This window comes from Balaenoptera physalus (assembly GCF_965194825.1).
Source record: "Balaenoptera physalus genome assembly, chromosome: 14".
NCBI classification, from domain to species: domain Eukaryota; kingdom Metazoa; phylum Chordata; class Mammalia; order Artiodactyla; family Balaenopteridae; genus Balaenoptera; species Balaenoptera physalus.
In genome coordinates, this window is record NC_138893.1 from 78479331 (window position 1) to 78498792 (window position 19462).

At 55.8% G+C, this 19462-nt stretch overlaps 1 protein-coding gene across 6 annotated transcripts in view; it reads right to left on the reverse strand.

Moving 5' to 3' along the window:
- Positions 1–19462, reverse strand: part of ZMIZ1 (zinc finger MIZ-type containing 1) — a 233638-nt gene that overhangs the window by 67496 nt on the left and 146680 nt on the right. Inside the window, exons 1-2 of one of the 6 annotated variants that reach the window (XM_082425696.1) lie at positions 1385–1433; positions 612–900 (exon numbers count right to left, since the gene is read on the reverse strand). The exons of 4 other annotated variants lie outside the window; for them this stretch is intronic. The gene's annotated coding sequence lies outside the window, so the exon portion shown is untranslated. Of the gene's footprint in view, positions 1–611; positions 901–1384; positions 1702–19462 lie in introns of those variants that run through there. One more of the 6 variants, XM_082425697.1, reaches the window with a different exon arrangement.

Below are 19462 nucleotides of genomic sequence, written 5' to 3' on the forward strand. Positions count from 1 at the left end.
GCCTGGTGTCAGGCACCCCCAGAAAGGCCCCTTCCTGCTCTCTAGTGCAAACCCATCTCTCCTCCTCCTCCTCCTCCAGCCGGCCTCCCAGCAGACACTTGTCAGAAGTCTGTTCTGCACCCACCACCTCTCGGAAGGGCGCTCTGCCACAATGGTGGCACCACCAGCGCCCCTCGGGGTCTCTGGGCGCTTTCAGCATTAGGGCTGCATCCTGACAAAGGAGCAGCTTGAAGTTAAGAATCCTCGGCCGCTGCCTCCGCGGAAGGCTTCCTGGCCGATTTTTGCAATAGCAGCCGATTGAGGACGGAGTCTTGTAAAATGTCTGCTGGAGAGCCAACACTTCACCTTCGAGAGTGGGGGCGATAGGGGAGCACCCTGGCCCCGAAGAGAATGAGGGGCCCCTGTGTGGGCGCACAAAACGGGCCCGGTGCACGCCGGTGCCACTCTCGCGGCCAAGCCTCGGGCTGACACCATGCAGCACACGGCGCTACCCACAATGCACCGGCCCTCCTCTGTCACACACAGGCACGCACACTCACCCCCGCTCCCGGAGGGAGCCGGGGCCCGGTCCGCGGGCGCCCCGGCGCCGGCCCCTCCAACCCCGCACTTACCTGGAAGTTGCACCGGCCGCGGTTCCGCCCTGGCGCCCGCAGGGGGCTGGGGCCCAGCCGGGGGCGGCCGCAGCGAGCGACTCGGGGCAGGGTTCAGCCGGCGCCGAACAAAGGCTGCAGGCAGGCAGCGGGCGCCGCCTGCATCCCCGCTCCGCGCCGGAGCGGCGGCGGCGGCGGCGCGGGGGCCCGGGCGGCTCCGGCGCCCGCTCGCTCCGCGCTGCCCGCTCCGAGGGCGCTCCGGCTCCCGCGCTCCCGCTCGCTGCTGCCCGCCACCGCCGCCGCCGTCCGGCTACCGCACAGCACACATCAATTATTCATCGCCCGTCTCCAGCTTCCCGGGCGAAGCCAATCACAGGCGGAGGCTCCGTTAATGGGGCCGCCGCCGAGGAGGCAGCCAGCCGCGCGCCCGGGCGCAAGCGACAGCCCTCCGGGGACGGGGATGGGCCGGGGGCGCGCGGGGGGCGGGGGTGCACGGGGCGCGCCAGCGAAACTTCCCACGGCCAGCGCCCTGCGCCGCGCGCCCGTACCCCGCCGGCGCGACCACCCACCCTGCGTGCGCCCGCGTGGGGCTGGGGGCTCGGGGGAGGCCGGGCGCGCCGCGGCGGGGGGAGGGGAGGGAGGAGGAGGAGCGCGGAGAGAAGATGAAAGGCTAGCAGACCTGCCTCGGCGTCTCCAGGGAGCCCTGGTTCGCGCGCGCCCTCCCCGCCCCGCGAGCCTCCCGTCCGCACCCCCGCCCCCCAGCCCGCCACCCGCCACCCGCCACCCGCACTCACTCGCGCGCGCAGACCGTCGGCCCAGCCACTTTGCTGCGAGGGAGCGCGAGCGAGTATGAATCGGAGGCAGCTCACATTTCAAACTTGCACGCAGGGGTGGTGCTGGTGCACGCCGCCGCCGAGCGAACGCACGACCCGACAGGCAGCGCTCCAGCCTCCGGGCGGGGGCGGCGACCAGGCCCCCTTCCCTCCCCCGCCCAGGCAATAAATTGGAAGCAACACTTGTGCAAGTGGGTCTCCCGGAACGCTGCCGCCCGAGGGGGCCGCCGGGAATGCGCAGGCGGTGGATGACTTCGGGTGTCTCCCGCCCCCCAGAGAATCCTCCCAAGTGGTCATGCTAATGAGGGTCCAAGGCAGGGTGGGGGCGGAGGAGGGAGCTGGCCTGCAGGCGGCCTCGGCCCGGGGGAGGAGAGGGGGCGGGGCGGGACTGGGGCATCCGGATTGCGACCTGGTTTCAAGGATTTTCGGAACGGATTAGGGGGCGGAGAAGGCAGGCCGCCTGGCATCTTCCCTGGCACTGATGCCCCTGCCGCCCCTGGGATTCCCCGAGGCAAGGTGAGCGGGCGCACGTACGCTCGAGCTCGCTGACTTCGGGGAGTTCCTGTGCCCTGGAACCAGCGGCTGTAGGGAAGCCGGGGGCGGCTACTGAGCGCTGCACTGCCCCGCCCCGGGAGCTGCTGCCTTCCTGACATTGCATCCTGTGGTGGCCGCGGCCTCTTCCTTCCAGCCTGTCTGTCGCAAGGGCTGCTGGCGCTGAGCTGAGCAGACACACCTGGAAGCCCACCCGCCGCCCTACCACCCCAAAGGGTTCTTCGCTCCTTCCTCTTTCGTAGGCACTTCCCATCACCACGACCCTCTTGGGAGAAACTTTAAGCCCCTTCCCCCAGCCCACCTGCAGTGAAGGTTTCTTGAGTGTCGACTTAACTGCCCAAACAATTAGGAAGGTAAGTGGGGCCCCATCATTCACCCTAATGAAAGGTAACCAGAACTGCCTTGAAAAATCTCCTCTGTATTAGACTGCCCTGCACTGCTCTCCTTGCCATCATGGGTAAATGACCAGGTCAGCTAGCCTTTGACGTTGCTTCTCCTGTTCTCCTTCCATCACTCCCGATTACACAGCCTCCCCCCTCCTTTTCAGTCTGAGCTCTGGCTGGCCCCTGAACCTTCGTGTCTGTCCTACTGCCAGCCCTGGAAGTGCCTGAAACAAATCACATATCTAGAAATTATGTTCTTGCTCCTTGTTTGACATAAATCGTTAGCAGGCTCTAATCCCACCCACTGCCACTTGAAATATCACTTTCAGAGATGGCATTTGGAAATGCAGTTGTCATGGGCTTTCCCTCAGAGGAGCTGGTTAAATGGATTAATTCATACTTTATAACTTGCTGCCTTTTGGACAAGAACTAGCTTCCTGCAAGAGAGATTAATTTGCATCGCCTTCCTGCAGGGCCAACCCTGGGGCAGCCAGGGTAAGGACTTTTCTGCTCTGCCCAAATTCCAGGCTCTGCTCAGTCTCCCCTCCTCGGAGGAAACTTCCCTCATCTTGGGTTACAATGGCTTCTTCAGGGACAGTCATTTATTCACTGAGACATCCATTGGGGCCCTGCCCTCCCAAGCAGCCCCACAGGGGTTTGGGAGCCCATGAGGGAAGAGCCCTGTGGCCAGTGAAGACCCTCCATCTTTCTCTTTGGTTGGCCCAGTCCCCATTGCAGATCCTGCATACCACAGACTCCAAAGCCCAGTGCTCAGCCAGGGACACCCAGAAACAGAGGAGGCACGACAGCTGGGTCCACGTTTCAGAAGAAAACACTGAGATGGATGTCCCTAAGACCTGTTTTCTATCATAAATCTGGTTTTAACATGATGTCAGGGCTCAAACCTCGATTATACAGAATTCAAAGCTGCCAAGACCTCAAATAACCAGAACAACGTTCTTCTGGATCCTCCCCTCCCAGAAGTTCTCTGCAATGATAGTTCACAATATTTGTCTGATTCTTAGTGCCTTTGGAGCCACCAAAGACCCAAATATTTGGAACTTCCAGGTTCATTCTTGAAATACCCAGTATGTGGTGGTACCATGTGGCTCCAGGCACTGAATTCAGAAAAACCACTCCTATAGGTTGAACCAGAATTTGGACTGGAATTGAGCAGAGGTTTCCATCAGAGGAACACAGACCTGGTGGCAGGGCCTGGGAAACTAATGACAGCCCCACTCCTCCCCCACCTCCCAGCTCTCCCTGGGACCTACTCTGGAAGGAGCCCCAAGGTGGGGTGAGAGAAGAGTAGTGATACGCTTATTTAAACTTCACGGGCCTGGGACCAACTGACTTTCCCCAGGTGAGGAAAAAAAAAAAAAAGGTAAATACTCTCCACTAGCAGATTTATGTAATTAGGAAAACAAATTGTTTTCAAGAATCCATTCACCAGCCCTCACAGAAGGCCTCCTGGCTAAAGCTCGCGTTTTCACATGCTAATTTCAAGGCCTGCTTGGTCCCATTCAAGCCCCAGTTCGGCTCACTAGGTTAGCAGGCTCTTAATACTACAAGCCCGGAGTCTGGAGAAATATGGGTACTCCAACCAGTTCCTGCTTCAGAAGGGTTTCTCTCCACTTACTCCACGTTCCAACTCCACTTTTCCAACTTCCAAAGATTTGCTCAAAAGCCTGAGGCCCAAAGTGGCCCGCTCCACCCCCTGGGCGCCTGCCTTGATAAGGATCTATAGGAAAGCGGCTGCAGACAAAGGCACTCTCCACCTCTGAGCGCACTCGGGGAGCTCTCCGAGTGACCTCGGCGAGGGGGGCACAGCCCGGAGGAATGACTTGGGAGGCAGAAGAAGGAAGAAGAAAGGGAGAGCTGCGGCCCTGGCGCCGTGGCTCCTTGATGAATGTCCGGGAGCCCTTGGGAAGCCTGATTCAGGGATCAAGAGCTGGTGGCTTCTCCTGCGGGTGTTTGAACTCCTCCTGCCGTGGGCCCTGGCGAGAAGGAGCCGCCTATAAATCACAGCACTGCAGCCGGGAAGGCAGCCGAGGCTTGCACTGGACGGAGTGGGAGGGAGGATGCTTCACCCAGCTGGGGAGCCTGTCTTGCAGAGCCTACCTCCTCAGGACCAACCAGGCCGTGGAGGCCGGGGTGGGCGTGGGGGGAGAATGTGGTGCAGGAGGAGCCTCCTCCAGGCCTCCCCCGCTCACCTCCAGAGGGATGGGCTCCTGGATCCTGTCCCAGCCCAGGCCAGTAAGTATGAATGAGCAAAGCCACCGGATGTAGGTCCCCCTGGGGGGTGGGGGTGGGTGGGTAGAAAGTGGTTCCCAGGCTCAGGGCTGGGTCACCTCCTCTGTAAGGCTTTGGTTTCGGGGGGCTAGGGGCATACACAACCCCAGCTCCCTCCAGCTGAGACTGAGAGGCAGAACAATGAACCCCAGAGCCACCGAGCCAGGTCTTCCTCAAGCAGGGCTTGCTGATTCAGCAGGTCTCAACAAGGATCCCTGTGACTCCGAGATGTCACCCATGCGGGCTCCAGCACTCAGAGGGAGAGTGAAGAAGACAGGGAGGCCCCAGGTGGTGTCCACGGGAGTGTGGCAGTCATGAGCTCAGGCCTTGGGAGCTGCTTGGCCATCTGTCTCCATTCAACTGATCCTTCTCAGGGTGCATGGAAGCGCGTGCAGGGCATGGAGTGGGTTCAATAAACACACGCACACATACTGGAGGATAACCGGCCATGAAGCATCTGTCTCACTGCCAGCGCAGCTGCCCCAGGAAGGCTCAAGCAGCTGCACTGGGCGTGAGTTGATTCAGGGGCTCTGCCTCCAGGGACCTTTTTCTGGGGCTTCTGCCCACCTCTGAGGGGTCAGGACACGAACTCCTGTGTCCTTTGATAATACTGTTCCCTCTGCCTCTTTCCCTTCCTCCTTCACCCTGGTCAGCCTCCTTAATTCTACATGTACAATCTCAAAGAAGAAAGGCACAGCTGACGTTCAGCTCCCAGCCAGCCAATGCAGGTGTCTCTGCCAGGCCTCGGGACCCTACCCACACATGGGGACAGTGGGAGGGCACACTCCCACTGGGAACACAGAGCTGGGAGCCCCAAGCTGGATCCAGGCCTCTCCTCTGTCCATAGTAATAGAGAGAGCTCCCACTGACAAAGTGCCTGCTGGTTGCCAGGCACAGTTCTAGGCACTTTCCAAGTATCAACACGCCATCCTCACAGACAGCCCTCTCTGATAAGGTGTGATTATTATTCCCACTCTGCAGAGGATAACAGTGAGGCACAGAAAGGTTTAGACAACTTGCAGAAAGATTTAAACTACCCAGCCATCTGGCTCTAAAGTCTGCACCAGCAACCGTAATACCGTATTCCCAAGATGGGACTCTAGAGAGAGTGACCATCAAAGTCACACAGCGAGTTAGAGTTGTGATGAGAGTCAGGTTTTATATTCTTTCCAGCACACCACATTACATATATGGAAATGTCTTCTTTCTTTGTGGTTTTTTTTTCCTGTTTAGCCTCTGTGCGATTTAACCATCCACCTGACATTCCGGGTTGTCCAGGGCTCCACCTGAGGGGGCATGGGGGTCACGGTGGAGAATGAGACCTACCTGGCTCAGAACCGCCTGTCACTGCTCCCCCCACCCCCTTCCCGGATGTATCCTCCAGCAGGGCCCTCATCCCACACTCAGGCTGCGTTCCCAGAAGTCTGCATTTGGCATTGGCCCAAATCTTATAATCATTTCATTAAGAAAACAAAACCAACCCCTGCCCCACACGTCCATTGGCACCGCTAAGAAACCCTAGGGTCGTGAGGTTATCGGGGGTCCAGGAAAGCCTCCTGCCAGGCTGGAGGAGGAGAGAGGATGGGGGAGGGAACCCGGGAACCAGGCATGAAATGGTCCCTCAGGTGGCTTCCGTCTTTAAGAGCTGCCTGCCCCTCCATCCACTCAGCTGGGAAGGCAGCCGTGCCCAGGCTGTCTGCCCATGCCACTAGGATGCCCACAGCCTCTCAGCTACACAGAGAGGCCAGAGGGGTCGGAGCGGAGACAGGAAGGAACTGACCATGTCCCCGCTAGCTGAGGAGTTGTGGAGGGTGGGGATGTGCCTGGAACTGGAGGCTGAGCCTCAGGAAACAAGTACTGACTAGCTGGTGGCCTTGGACAAGTCACTTTGGCTTCCTTGGGCCTCTGCCTCATCCTTTGTAAAATGGGAGCGAGGCCAGCTAATACCAGGTGCCAGGGAGGACCAAAGGAGATAACAGCGATCATTCTCAAGAGGCTGAGAGGCCGTGGGGTTGTGGGTCCCCCCTCCCCCAAAAGGTGCTGAAGGGCTACCCCCCAGTACCTGTGAATGTGACCTTTTTTTGGAAACAGGGTCGCAGATGATCAAGTTAAAATGAGGTCATTAGGGTGGACCCTAATCCCATATGACTGGTGTCCTGATAAAAAGTAGAAATTTGGACACACAGACAGACACGCACACAGGGAGAGTGCCATGTGAGGACTGGCGTTCTGCTGTTATGAGCCGGGGAACTACCAGAAGCCAGGAGAGATGCCTGGAACAGGTCCTTCCCTGGTGCCTTGAGAGGAAGCACGGCCCTGCCACCACGACACCTTGATTCAGACTTCTGGCTTCCAGAACTGCGAGACAATGCAATCCTGTTGTTTAGACCACCCCGTCTGTGGTACTTTGTTATGGCATCTCTAGCAAACGAATACCCACGGTGATGCTGCAGAAGCCTAAGTCTCAGCTCATCATTCCTCTGCTTAAACCGCTCTGGCTCAGTCAGTGTAAAAATCCACGTCTTTATGATGCCCCCACAAAACCCTGTGTGACCTGGCTCCTGTCACCTCCCTGACCTCATTTCCTTCCAGTCTCCCTGCCTTCAGGCTGCAGACACCCCCATGCTTTTCTCCAGGTGGCCAGACTCACTTCCCACCTCCTGCAGGCCTCCACCCAGGGGACACCTGAGTCTCAGGAAGCCTTCCTCAGCTGCATTGCCCAAATCTGCAGCCCCTCCTGACGTTTGCTACCACTCTTTCCTGACTTAGGCTCCTCCTTAGCATTTATGACTGATGTATTTCAATTATTTCTCTTGCTAATGCTATCTCCCTTGCCAGAAGTCAAGCTCCCTGCCAACAGCGACTTTTGTCTGTTTTGCACATGTTATATCGACAGGATCTACAATATGCCAAGCAGATGCTTGATATCTGCTGTGTGAATGAAGCACGGACCAGCTATCTGAATGAATAAGTGAATCAAGGAATGAATGAGTGAACAGTAGGGTCTGCGGTGCCCTGCTCCCGCTGCTTGCCAGCCCAGAGACTGGGTCCCCGACGTGCTGTCTGCAAGAATGTGGGTTGCCTCTCAGTGGAAGCACCCTGTTCAGACAGGAAGCTCAGGCCAGCTAACAAAGGGGCTGCCAGAGGTGATGGGGAGCTCGCCACCCAGGCCCCTCATGAATCTCTTCCCATTGATTTCTGGAGTCGCCTTTGAAGGGATGGGACGGCCAAGGCAGCACGAATGTCTGTGCCTCAGCAGTCCTGGGGCTTTATTGCTTCTCCCAGGACACAGCTTTGACGGGGGACTTCCGGATGGCCCCCAGTTGGACTGACATAAGCTCCCTCCAGATGGAAAGGCAATTTCCCTTCCTGCTGAAGCTGTCGGCCTGTCTGCCTGCCTGGCTGGGCGGCACAGCTCCCTGTCTGGCCTGGGGCGGCCAAATTTCACTCCTGATGCTATCAGACAGAGGCTCATGCAGGCACCAGGAGGATGCCGTCCTCCTCTCTGCAGAGGAAGAAACGGCGCTCAGCTGGGGGAAGGATTTCAGGCCACACACTCTGACGCTAGGCTGGGGGCCCCAGCAAGGCTGAATGCAGGCTGCTCCAACAACCACGTGACCCCCGTGTGCCCCACAACCTGCAGGGCCTGTTACGTGCAGCCCTTTTCCTTACAGGGTCTCTGCTTGCCTATTTGGAACCCCTAACTCTCAGCATTGAAGTAAAGAGAGCCTAGTCTTAATTTTCGGATGAGGAAATTGAGGCTCAGAGAGGGACCAGGGCTTCCTCCAGTCACACAGCAAGTTAGTGGTAGAGCCAGGAATAGATCCAGGTCTTCTGACTTGTTCCAGAGCCCCAGGCCATCTCTCTGTGTTTCCACCAACTGTAATGTCAAGTGTGTGCTCTGCAAACTGTAAAGTCCTAAACACATGAGGACTTACTATTCTAAAGGGCTCTTGTCTATCCACTGTCTCTTTCTATGAGCTGGGGTTCAGATGGGGAGGGCCTGCCCCACTCTGTTCTTCCCCCTCCTCACAGGGAGGTTGGGGGCCAGACCCTGGACCCTTCAGTCCTTTTCTCATCCACAGTGGGGGTCACATGCATCAGAAGGAAGGATGGCGGCGTTGAAAAAAAGATGGGTTTGGGCTCAAAAGAAGGAAGGAGCTCCTGACAGTCAGGGCTGCCCAGGGTGGTAGTGAGCACCTTGTCACCTGAGGTGTGTAAGCTGAGGATGGGGAGTTGTAAAGGAGATCCCACACTGGTAGGCTTATGGTTTCTGAGGCCCTTTCTGTTTTGGGGTGCTGTGATAGGTAAGAGGAGAGGAAGGGTGCTTGAGAAGCATGCCCAAGCACCTCAGTGCATCCTGGGCAGCAATACAGCAGTTTTATGAACTTCCTAAGCCCATTAAAGCTCGCCAGGAATCCTGCGTCACCTGGTGCACTTCCCGCCCTCCTCTCCTGACAGTCCCCTGTGAGAGGACACTCTCCCAGGTGCCTGCTCCCTTCTAGCGCTATACTCACAGCCCATGGCAGCCCAGGGGGTCTGGTGACTCCCCTCACACCTGCAGTGTGGTCCCAGGTGTCCCCCACCCCCGGGGGGCTCTGGACGTGAGCAGACAGGCCACGAAGGAATGTCTGTCTGGGGAAAATCCAAAGTGGCCGCCAGGGCAGGGCAAGGAGTAGGAGGCCTGATGTTGAAATCAGGATCCTCAGAGCTGAGCTTGGCAGGTGCGAACAGCACACCCCTCAGCCTGGAAGTCAAGGTGTGCTCTCCCCTCAAATTCACATACCAATCAAAGTGTTGAATAGTGGCTGGGTACCAGTCTGCAGCTGGGAGGAGAAACTGCCGCAAATCCAAGGGTGGCAGGGAAGCTGAATCCCACCCTCCCACCAACTGGGGGGAGGGGGGCTTGTCCAGGGGGAGAGGAGCCAGGACCCCTGTGATGAATCTGGAAGGTGGGACAAGCCATGGGCTCACAGTTTGGGTTGGGGCTGTCAAGGAGGGAAAAAATCAGCCCTGGGGATCTCAGCCCTGAGGTTTGGGGTTAAGCAGCACTGCCTCTTCCCTGCCTCAGTTTCCCCATCTGGGATGCAGGCACTATTTTGGGATGCATGGTAGGAAGGCACAACTCTGGGAGCAGCACTCCTACTGCTCCCCGCCAGCAAAGGGAGCCCACGCCCCCGTTGGGCCCCAGACAGACCTGGGAATGTGGTGTGTAATTGAATTTGGCCTAATTACCTAATTGTGCTGAGGAACAACCAGTACCGACAGAAGCCTCAAGTGTCGGGGGTGGTTGGAAGCTAGGAGCCAAGAGGCAGCCTCCAGATTCCCTAGGCATTCAGGGGGGCAGTGCCAGCACCACCACCTTCATACCCCTTAACCTCTCAGTTGCTTGGAACCCTGGGGAGCAGGTGGCAACTGTTCCCATTCTACGGGTGAGGAAACTGAGGCTCAGAGAGAAGCATTTTGCACAGAGCTACCGAGTCAGAAGAAGTAGAGAGAAAATTTGAACCCACATTCCTTCTGCACCTGGGGCCTTTGAACGTGTTGTTTCCTCTGCCTGGAATGTCTTTCTCTGTCCTCCTCCTTGGGCAGATTTTCTCCTTGGAGCCTTCCTGCAAGGGTCATTTCCTTGAGAAAGCTTTCTCTAAGCTCCCAGGCTCACGGCCCCCTCCACGTGTCTTTTGTAGGGCCTGTCACAACGATTACATCATTGTCGGAGGGCATTTATTCTAAGTCTGTCCTCTCCATGAAGCCCTGAGCTCCTGGAGGGTAAGGACCACATCTACCTCACTCACACTGTCCAGGCATCCGGCATAGGCCTGGGACACTGTGGTACTCAATACACGTTTGCTGAATGAATGGATGAGTAATCTCTAAATTCTGGTTTTTTTCTAGATGCAATCTGCTGGTTTCCTGCCATCACTGGCCTGGGCCTTGGGGGTGGGGGTCTCATCTGCAAGGAGTATTACACCTGGGGCTATGACAGGGGTCTCGCAGAGTCGCAGGGAAAGGACAGAGGGGCCACTCTATGAGGCCCTGAGCTGGGAGCTTCAGATTTGACATCCCACCACTGGGAGATGAAGGGACCGGCCCACAGACACCCAGGCTACAAGCAGCCAGAACTGGAAGCCAGGATTCTGAGCCTGGGAGCTGGCCTCACCACCCCTCACCATGCTATTATCAAATGGCAGACTGAATGAACAAGGCTAACAGACAGAGGCACATGAAATTTAATCCAAAGAACATCATGTGAAGAGTGGAATTTCAGGTCTTGTGAAACAAGGCAGGAGAGAGATTATTAGATCCCTCCACAAAGGTATCTGCCCATTGGGCTAATTCACAAGGCAGCCCTACTCCTGGGATGCATCCAGGCCTCCAGTCATCCAGGCTCGGGGTTGTCAAGCCTCCTTCCTTCTTTTGGGAGGCGGTCTGACCTGGTACCCAGGTGTGCAGGAGCGGGACCGCCTGGGTCTAATTCTAGCCCTGCCACTTGCTAACTGTGTGGCCTTGAGCAAGTAATTAACCTCTCTGAGTCTCAGTTTCTTCTTAATATCTTTATAAAGATGAAAGGAGAGGAAGTCTCTGCAGTATTTTGCCCAGCGCCTGGAACATGGTAAGAACTCAATAAAACTTCACTCCTTAATTGATTCATAGTACTAGGAAAATAATGGTAGCATTAGAAGCAATAGGCTAGTGTGAGTAATAGAAATAGCAGTAATAGTAGCTGTCATGGGAATAACAGTACTACCAGGAAGAATATTAGTGGTAAGTACCGCATCAGGCCGGTCTTACCGCTGGTATGATGAGGGATGCTGGAAGACCGCTCCCTCTCTCTGTGCCAGTCTCCTCTCAGATAAAAATAGGCCAGGCGATCCTGAAAGGCCCTCTGCATGCTGACATTCACATCAGAGAGTAACAGTAGCAATTAAAATGATACTACTACGGATACTTACTATTTATACTTATTATATACCCCCTGTACTCCAAAAGGGCACTGTCCTCCCTCTTCCCCTTCCCTCTCCAGCACACAGTATCCTCCGCCCCGACCCAGCCTTCTTTCTCTCACAGCTGATTTTTGGGGACAGGGTACTCTTCACACACGCGTTTTGCCTCAGGTACCAGGATATGGTAAATGGACACTGAGTCCTCACACTGTGCAGGGCACAGCTTCCCCTACACCATCTACCTAATCCTCAACATCTCAAACACCACAAACAACTGGGAGGGATATATGGTTATCATCCCTTGTTTCCTGATGCTGCCGCTAAGGATCAGAGAGGCTATGTCAGTTACCTGAAGTCACACAGCTTGAAAGCAGGGAACAGGATGCAAACCCAGGGTGGCCTACCTCTGTGGCTGGACATGCCACGTGGGTGATTTCTACACTTCAAAGGTCCTGTCGCCCCACTCCCACCCCATTCAGGTGCCCCTCACTACCAACCCTCCCCTGCTGACATGGCACGATACTTCTTTCTGTATTCAGTGAAGATGACACACTCCCATGTACTCCACAGACAGACCCTTCCTCTTCCCATCAGTCATGCATCCATCTGTCCCCGCTTGATCCTCATGATTTAAGTCCCATGCCTCCACTGGCCACCTAAGAGCTAGCCCTCAGGCACGGCTGGACTGGCCAGCAATGGGTCTTCAATAAGAGGTAATAGACGACATTAAAGGAGATTTGCGCAGAATTGGAAGCACTGGCAGTGGCGGGCGTGTGTCTCACACGGCCTCAGGTGGCCCCCTGCGTGGCGGCTGCCCCACTGGGGGTGCTGGGCTCTCTGATCCCCCAGGGCCACCCTGTAGTTTCCACCTCCTGGCTGTGTGGACATGTGGGTCTTCCAAGCTGAGGAAGCCCCTTCCGCACAAGCAGGGGGCCTGGGACCCAGACGCCGAAGTCTAGCCTTGGCCAGTGCTTGGGAGGGAACAGACCCCACAGGTGGGACCACCTCCCCGCTCCCTGTCCTCTCTCTTTAGAGGGGCAGTGCCTTTCTCCTCTGTTGTTTTTCTCCTCCCACAGTTCTGTCTCCACTTGGGGTGGGAGGAAAGAACCAGATGCAGAAGCCCTGGACCAGGGGGTGGGCACACCAGTCTCTCCCCTGAGACGTTCAGGAGCAGCTCAGGGTCAAGCACACAGGGCGGGGCGCCTTGCCACACTCGCCCACGCTCGGCTTTCCCATGGAGCTCGATGGCACACCAACTTCCTGCCGTCTGTGCCTGGGGAGGGCGAGCTCCCATTTTCTCTCTTCCCAGCCCCGTTTGCACAGACGTGGGCCCTTCGCACACGCGGGCCCCTTGCCTCCCGGCCTCCCGGCCTCCCAGCAGACGCTTTATTGGGAGGCAGTGATTCTAAACATCTGGGCTGCACATCTGAGAGTGGGCTCAGGACCACACGGAGCCTGGAGGAAATGGGAAGACATGCCATAATGTCCCCTCCTCGGCTGAGGGTGCTCAGGAGGCGGGCAGCACCAAACAGCAGCAGGCATTTCTGGGGGTGTAGCCCAGGGCTGGACAGGGGCCGGACTGGGCGGTGCACCCGAGGACAGTGAGCCTGGGGCCCAGAGGAAGAGGCTGCAGGTGACACCGAGGCAGAGATGAGCTGCAGCCAGCGGGACCAGTGGTGCATGGCGCTGTGGTCCCAAGGGGAAAGGAGGGGAGACAAAGGAAATGAAGGAGAGAGGAAAGGAGAGGGGAGAAGGACAGTGAGGGAGAGAGAAGAAAAGGGAGGGAAGGAGAGAGGGTGGGGGGGTGAGACATAGGTAGAGGAAGAGAGAGGAAGAGAGAGAGCCAGAAGGACAGAGAGGTGGAAGATTATTTTATTTTGTTCAGCATAGAGGCCACACGCTTCCGGGCAATGGAGCCACCCCTGACAGACCACCAGGAGAGCAGGGTCCCCCCAGAGGATGCACTGTGGATGCAGATGGACCCAGTTCTGATCTCAGGCCAGCCACTCCCCAGCTGTGTGACCCTGGGCATGGACTTCACTTTTCGGAGCCTCAGTTTCCCCATCTGGAAAAGGGGCCAGAGCTCACCTTCATGGGCTGTTGTAAAAGTCAAGGCGCTCGCCTGTGTGAAGTGATGGCAGAGCCTGGGTTATCCCTGAACTGTCCCCGGTTTTTCCAGCTGCTCTGGGCTGGGAGCTTGCTGCTGGAAGTGGCTGGCCCCCAGAGGGTTCTGCACACCACCACCCCTTCAGCTTCTCCCTTGGCTGATGTGGGTCTGCTGACATTGTGTTTTTCCTAAGCTGTCCAGGTCTGTGAGCTCCTTGCAGACACAGACAATCTCTAGGGTGACCTAAGTGCCAGTCACAAAATCTGCATATAATAGATGCCCATGCACGTCTGTTGAAGGGGTGAATTAGTTTATCCTTTGCACCAAGTTTCTGCTGTCATTATAATTATGTGCCTGTTTCAAAAGCAGAGTCCTAATTTTTCCCCCCGAGTAATTCCTGTTTCCTGCCAGAGACAATATTGGTTCTTCATCCCAAACAGGTGAGACTGGGTCCTTTGGAATTCCCTACAGGAGTCCAGCCCCAGGCAGCGTTTCCCACCTGGCCAGCCTCAACAAGCCAGAAAATGTACCTAGGAATATAATGAAGCATCTGTTAATAGCTCTTCAAGGAAAGTCACTGGCTAGAGTTCCTAAGCTCTGGAGTCTGTTTCTCTCTGGACCCAGGAATAGCAAGGGCAGGCACGACTGAGACAGCAATGATTCCTTCCAGCCACCTGCCTGGCCACCACCCTGTCCCCAGTGAGGGGAATTACCACCTTGCAGAGTTTCCACTGCAAAACACAAACACCTGGTTGCCCGGGCAGCACCTTGCCACAGTGACGTGATCCAGATGGTCCCTCGAGAGGAAGCTGGGTTGCCAAGGAAACAGAATTGCTGCTGCTCCAGCCAGGAAACCTGGATTCTAGAGCCTCTAGACCCCAAGCTTACAAAAGTGAAGTGATTTGCATAAAGTCACACAGCAAGTACGTTTTAGAGCCTGTGCTGCAATGCAGGACTCAATAATCAGAACGATTACGTACGGAGCCCTTCTGAGATGCCAGCTTGAGTTAAGTACTTTGCACCCATTACTTTGTGAGATGCTGGGAGACATGGCTGGGGTTACACGTGGCATGGAAGTGATGGAGCTGAGCTGAGCCCAGGTCAGCCTGACCCTGAAGCCTGAGCTTGGACCTCTGTCCCATGCTGCCCCCTCTTTGGTTTCCAGATCTTGGCTCTGCATGTCCTGAGACCAGCCCTATCCAAGCAACTCACTGGACCTGACTCAAGGGCCTCTGAAAGCATGGAGGCCAGAAGGGCTGGGGGCCTGCAGGCTGAGACCACAGTTTCCAGGGCCTGGTCCCTCCTAAGCCCTCACTCTGCTGTGCAAAGTGACTTGGGTAGCTTATGAGGGATAAGAGGATGGGGGTCTGTTGGCCAGGGTCTTGCTTCCTGTCCCTGCTTGCCAGATGGGCCCTGGGGACAGGCTGAGTGTGACACTCACAATGAGCCTGATCCCTGAGAGAGAAGGCACAACCCAAGAAGGAACAGAAGAAGGAGCGAGGCTTGGAGTTGGGGCAGACCGGTCTACACCCTCCCCCTATTCTCTTGCTTTTTTCCATCTTCTCTTTAGTCTCAATCATCCAAACATCTATCCACTCATCCCTCACCTTGTTACAACAAGGACTGGAGTTACTTTGGACAAGTGAATAAATCTCTTTGTTCATCAGTTTTCCAATCTATAAAAGGGGTTGGTTCTTCATGTGAATCAGCACTGATGTTCATAAAATACCCAGCACAGAGCCTGGCATGAAGCAAGAGCTCAATAAATGGTCCTTTATTTTTTTGGGGCTGAGCCATGCGGCATGTGAGATCTTAGTTCCCCGACCAGGGATCGAACCCTTGCCCCCTGCAGTGGAAGCGCAGAGTCCTAACCACTGGACCGTCAGGGAATTCCCAATAAATGGTACTTTAAATGTTACTTTCTCTCTTGATAGAATTTTGAGAAGGATTGCTGGGAGACTTGGAGAAACAGAGGCCCTCAAACCTCCCCAGGCCAAGGCACAAACAGGGTGCTCCTGGCCCTGTCTAGCCTGCCTCAGCCAGCTCTCTATTCTCCACTCTTGCACGCTGCCCGCTTCCCTCACTGGGGCCCAGCCTCCTCTTTGTGGGGGAAAGAAGATGCCCTCTTAACCCCATGTGACCCTCTGCTGTCTTGGAGACAGCTGTGGCCTTCTGGCCCTGGAGCCTCAAGAAGGGGCCATTCCCTGGCCTGAGTTAATAGGACCCCGCTTATCTACCTACCCGCTTGGAGGTGGGTGTGGTTGGCATTGACCTTGGCCCTACCTAAGTAGAGGATCCATATTTTCCAGACCCCAAACCACAACATAGGGGCAGGCACAGGGTTTCGGGCTACCTCCAGGTATGAGAGGCATCCTAAGAAAGTCTGAATGCCAACACGTTGGGATTTAAGATTGCTAACATGTATACAGCACTTAGTATATGCCAGGCCTCATTCTAAGCACTATACATATGTTGGTTCACTTAATAAATGACTTTTCTAAGGTAACACAGCTGGTGAGTGGAGGGCCAGGTGGTTTTCACACCCAGACATGCTGTTGCAGAGTCTATGCTTTTAACCACTACTCCTCTCTGTGAAATAGCTGAATGGCTTCTGGAAAAAAATATTTGAAATCGGGGCTGACCAGGGAACTGTGATAATAACAGCTGACATGTACTGAATGTATAGTAAACATGCCAGAATCTCTGCTCCTCACCATCCAAAAGACCGTGAGTACTGAATGAGTTCAAAGATGAGAGGATGTCTCACCCACCAACAAGGACAAGTCATTGTCAAATACTTAATATCTCCACCTGCCATCAATTCAGGTGATCCTGACAAGCTCTCTTGAGTATTAACATGTCTTCCCCAGCATTTCGTTGCAACCTGCACATAGAGTAGGGGGCAGCTTATGGCTTCAGGGTTAGAGATTCTTGTTTGAATCACAATTCTGACCTTGGTCAAATCATTCAGTCTTCCTAAACTCCAGTCTCCTCATCTGTAAAATGGGGCAGACATGGGTCTGGGATCATCATGGATGGTGCACACAGTGCCGGGTACTGGGAAAACGCTGACCAAATATTTGCTATCATCATGATTCAAAGGGGCTATAAATCAGATTCTTTTCCTAATCCAGCTGCCCTGCCCTGGCTCTGTAAGTCTAAATAAGCAAGGCTAATGATACCTGCACCATCACTGATTCCTGTCTGTCTGTCTAACCCAGAAGGAATTTATAAGGTCATGGCTTGCAATGCTTGCTCTGAAAGTTCCATAACCACCTCGCCCACGTTCTGCCAAGTCCCTGCTCCATGTCACTCTCACACCGTCGAATCCCCTGAAATCCCTCCTCTGGGGGTGAGAAAGCTAAGCTCCAGCTTAAAACCAAAGCTCTGGCTTCCTTAATCCTCTTACCTGGCCCTTTCCTCTGCAGAATTAATTGCTGCCCATGGCTTTATTAACTTCTCGGGTGGCCATGGCATCTTCAGGGCACCCTGGGGCAGTGGGGACTGTTTTGGCAGGTCCTCTGTCCCAGATGCACCTTTGGGCCAGACGGTGGAAGGCAGCGCTCTGGCTGCAACGTGGCAACACCTTGGTGCCTGAATGGCGATAACCCCGTGGCCCTGCATCACCCCAGAGGCTGTGCATCTCCTTGGGGACACCTGCAGAGAAGCAAGGATAGCCAGAGCTCTGGCCCCACTTCCGCGCCTGCGAGGCCACCTTCTCACCCCTCAGAACCTCGTCTCTTCCTCTTTAAATGGGAAAAAGCCCGCCGTGGGGATCTCACGGGGCCGGACAAGAAAGGCCGTGTAAAGGGCTGTGTCTGTGTGTAGGACTACTGTCATTTCTCACCCCCAGAATGGGAGCATTCATTGATTTCAAACCCGAAGAGCAGGGACTGTGTGTGGTGCATTTATATGTGTTTGTAGCCCCCGTGCTTGGCACGGAGTGGGCCTGGCACAAGACGCTTGTCATTCCTTGCCCTAAAAATTTCTGTTTAGTATTTTTTATTTTGAGAGGCATTCCCACGCCCAGGACTTCATTATTCTTCCTGCAGCCACGAAGGTAGAGAAATGGTATGGACGCATTGGACTGGGGAAGAAATTGATGCTGGGGGTGGTGGTGTTGGCGGGGCATGGCCTGCCCAGGGGAGGTGGAGGTGGAGGGTGGTACCCAGCCCCCATGGCTTTGTCCAGGGCTGTCCTCTTTGTCTGGAGCACCCTCAAGTGTGGACAAAGGGATGTGGCCCCCAAGATGGCTTAAGGTGGTCACGGGACCTGGTGGGAAAACCACTGCCATGTCAGCTCTCTTCCCATGTTTGGGATGTTGCTAGTTCAAGGGGGGGAGGGGCAGCTTCCCAAATCCCGGGGGCTCCCTTTTTAACTAGCAGAGAGCCGGCCCAGGCTGTACCGTGCAGCAGGCACCTGGGGCTACACCTGGATGCAGGGCCTGCTCTTCACTGTCTTTATTTGGACAGTTAGCATCTAAATGTGGCAAGGGGGGCTGGTCTGCCAGGTATGGTGGCCAGAGAGAGAAGACAGAAAGTTTCCTTGTCAAATTCCTCTCCTGAAGTCAAAATAAGTAAGCATCCATATGGAGAATACAATCAGAAGAATACGGCGGGGAGGGGGTGGGGATGAGGATGGGATGCAGGTGACGGAAATTGGGTGCCTTGTTGTTGGCACCGTGGATGGCTCATCACACACCCTCTGCTTACCACGGGCACCGTGGCTCTTCCTGGCATCTCCGCCAAGGTGAGTGCTGGAGGGTGCATCCACAGCCCGACCCCAAGGAGCCCCCAGCCAATAATGGATGCCAGCTGCTGGATGAACACCTCCTTGTCCTGGCCTCTTAGGCTGACCGCGGGGCGCGCTCTACTCTGTCTCCAGGAGCCCCCCACAGCAGGCACAGTGCTTCACACCACACTTCTCTCCCTCCTCCTTCCCTTCCGCGTCTCATTTCTCTGCTTCTCTACTGGCGCTTTCTGGGCTCCTCCTAAATAAATCGCTTGCACTGGAATCTTCATTGCGGGGTCTGCATCTGGGGAAACCCAAACTCAGACACACATCATTTGACTGAAGTGCCTCCAGTGGCCTCTCCTTCCTCTATTGCCTCACAGACCCCCGTCCCAATCATGTGTGTGGAGTCCCAGCTGGGGCTCCGGACTGGAGTTGTGAGGGTCCAGGTAAGACAAGCAGCCCCATCTTGAGAGGGCTCTGCACGGCCTGTCAGGGTCCCAGCCCCCAGACCCCCCCTTGCCATGAGCCAATGCCCTCATCCCCCCACCCCCTCTCCTTCTGGACAGGCCCAGAAAGCAGATCTCCACCGGCTGGGCCTCAGGCAGCCGTGTCCTTGCACACCCTGGCTCTGGGGGGGGGTGGGCCAGCGATGAGCTAATCCCACAGAAGAGAAGGAGGCAGGAAGAGTAGCCTCCCCAGCGAGCAGGGGCCTGCCCCCCAGGCCCTCGGGAAGCAGAGGGCTCTGCTGGGAAAACTGCTGAGCCAGCCCAAAGACCAGGGCGCTCTCGCCTCCCCCCACCCCTGCCAACTCCAGCCAGACTCCAGAGGAACCCATGGCGACCATCGACCATTCTGACCAAGACAGAATCCATGCTCCCTGCAGAAAATATGGGAAATAAAGAGTCAGCTACCTCCCCCCATCCAGATAGATCCATGATTTCTAAGCTGACATTTTGGTATATTCCCTTCTGTTTTCTGTTTCCTCTGCCTAACCAAATGTATATTTTGTTTTTGCACCTGGTCGAGG